We start from the raw sequence: 2,678 nt of genomic DNA, 5'->3' as shown, positions 1-2,678 counted from the left end.
TTTATGACAGTGTCATGACAGTCTTATTCAACCCCCTTTAAATAAAGTGTTACCAAAGTTTCTGTTCTGCTGGCCAGGTGAACAAGGCCCTGGCCCTCCTCCTCTCTTGGTAAAAACAACACAGACTGTGGCAGCCAGTGTAGACCATTCCAGAAAAAGTCGACCATCTCTTACTGTATTTTGACTAATAAACCAGATGATGGGTCTAAACAGAAAGTTTGTGCCACAGCTGCGATGCTACCAGGTTGTTTAAAACCAGCACTCTGCCCCTGTAGGACATCTGAGGGTGGAGCCACTTCCACTTTAACAACTTGTCTTTTATTTTCTGCTCGACATTTTCCCAGTTTTTATTTACAATATCTTTACTGCCTAAAAACACACCAAGATACTTAAAACCGTCTTTTTTCCACACAAGACCTTGAGGGAGAACTGGGAGCCCAGCAGACCACTCGCCGACGGCCAGGGCTTCGCTCTTTCCCCAGTTCACCCTCGCAGCAGACAAAACAGAGAATTTTTCTGTGATCTTGGTTAAAACACTGACATCTTGCTGATCTTTTATAAAAACAACAACATCATCAGCGTAGGCAGATCGTTACTAAACCAGGTAAAACCAGACCATAAACACTCGCGCGTATTTTCTGGAGGATGGGTTCCAGGGAGGGTGCGTAGAGCATCCCCAAGAGTGCGTAGCCCTGTCGAACGCCTCTACACATTCTAAAAGGAGCACACAGGCTACCGTTGATCTTCAGCACACTCTCAATGTCACTGTACATTACCTGGATCTTGGCAATAAGACCCTCGCTGAACCCAAACCCCCTCATGGTTTTCCAGAGGAAGCCGTGTTCAACGCGGTCAAATGCCTTTTCTTGATCTAGTGAAATCAAGAAAGTTTGTAAACCCAATGAACTGGAGACCTCCAAAACGTCCCGAATCAGGTAGATGTTATCTACCATGGACCTGCTGGGGACACAATAGGTCTGATCCCGGTGGATGACCTGCTCCATAGCTTTTCCCATCCTACTGGCCAGAGCCTTGGAGAGGATCTTGTAGTCAGTGCAGAGGAGGGACACAGGGCGCCAGTTCTTGATGTCCTGCAGGTTACCCTTTTTGAGCAGCAGGGTGATGACCGCCCTGCGGCAGGACAAGGGGAGTGAACCAGTGTGCAGACTTTCATTGTACACGCCGAGCAGGTCTGTGGCCAGAATGTCCCAGTAGGCCTTGTAGAACTCCACCGTGAGCCCGTCAACGCCTGGGGACTTCTGGCCCTGCATACTAAAAAGGGCTGTGTGGAGTTCTTGAAGCCCCAGGGGGCACTCCAACTCGGGGTTGGTCTCCTCAGAGACCTGGGGTAGTTCATTGCAGAACTCCCGGAACAGTTCCTCATTCTCCTTGTATTCGCTGTGGAACAGAGAATGGTAAAACTCCACAGCCCTCCTCCTGATCTCACCTGGTTCACTCAGTTGTTGCCCTGTGTCCGACAGCAAAGAGTGGATCAGCTTCCTCTGCCCGTGCTTCCTCTCCAAGCTGAAGAAAAAGCTAGAGGGAGCATCCATCTCTGTGATGTTCTGGATCCGGGACCTGACCAATACGCCTTGGACTTTGTTTTCCAGCAGGTTTGCTAAAGTTAGCCTTTTAGATTTGAGAGCTTCAATATGTTCTCGATTTTCTGTGGATTCACTAAGTCGTTCTAATTCCACGATGTTTATCTCCAGATCTCTGATAGATCTGGTAATGTCACGGGTGACGTTGAGAGTGTGCTGTTGACTCAGCAGTTTTATCTGAACTTTTCCATAGTCCCAACACTCTTTAAGACGGGTAAAATCAGACTTTCTTTGTCTAAAACCAGTCCAAAAATAACTTAAAACCTCCTTAAAACCCCGATCATAAGTTAAGGCTGAGTTAAAATGCCAGTAAGCGCTTCTAGGTGAAATGTTTCTTATAAAAACACTACCTAAAAGCAAAGAATGATCAGTAAAAGCCACCGGTAAAATCTGGCATGTTTTAAACACATTAAAATTGTGTTTAAAACAATAAAAACGATCAAGACGAGCTAAAGAGATTCTATTTTCCTTAATGTGGGACCATGTATACTGCCTGGAGCCTGCATGCATCTTTCTCCATACATCCACCAGGCCATGAGACGAGACCAGCTGCCGCAGAGCATGTTGGGCTGCCGGATGTGGCTCTGCATGATTAGATCTAAAAACTCGTTTTCTGTACAATTAAAATCCCCACCAATAAAAACATAATCCTCAGACCCACAATCACCCAACCGTTCCTCAATTTCTTCAAAAAAACGCCTTTTCTCTGCATTGGTAGTGGGAGCATAAATGTTAATAAAAACTATACTAAAATTATCAAACTTTGTCTTAACTAAAAGACACCTCCCCTGAATGACATGTTCGATTTCCGTTGAGTTTGGGGTGAACGCTCTGGAAAAGAGGAAGCCCACCCCTGCACTCTGGGAGGTGCCACGACTTAAAATGACCTCCCCCCTCCACTCTCTGCCCCAGTCTGTTTCTATTAAAGAATCGCTGTGAGTTTCTTGTAAAAAAAAGATGTCAATTTTCTTTTGGTTTAATGTTTGGTATATTAGAGCACGTTTCTCAGCTCCCCTCGCCCCGTTAAGATTCAAAGATGCAATTTTAAAAGAATCCATATTGGGTAAGAAGCTAAAA

The 2,678-nt window shown here is 45.5% G+C and overlaps 1 long non-coding RNA gene across 1 annotated transcript in view; it reads left to right on the top strand.

The window, feature by feature from the left end:
* The first annotated feature begins 2,222 nt into the window (after positions 1-2,222).
* The window catches only part of LOC106938336 (uncharacterized), a 5,375-nt gene continuing 4,919 nt past the window's right edge, over positions 2,223-2,678 (top strand). The window contains exon 1 of the long non-coding RNA XR_001422601.1: positions 2,223-2,468. This is a non-coding gene — a long non-coding RNA (uncharacterized LOC106938336). The remainder of the gene's footprint in view (positions 2,469-2,678) is intronic.

This window comes from Poecilia latipinna, unplaced genomic scaffold (genome assembly GCF_001443285.1).
Source record: "Poecilia latipinna isolate Pla-1442-1.1 unplaced genomic scaffold, P_latipinna-1.0 Scaffold2569, whole genome shotgun sequence".
NCBI lineage: Eukaryota > Metazoa > Chordata > Actinopteri > Cyprinodontiformes > Poeciliidae > Poecilia > Poecilia latipinna.
Note: the sequence above shows the minus strand (reverse complement) of the source record. Positions and strands in the feature narration are given on the sequence as shown.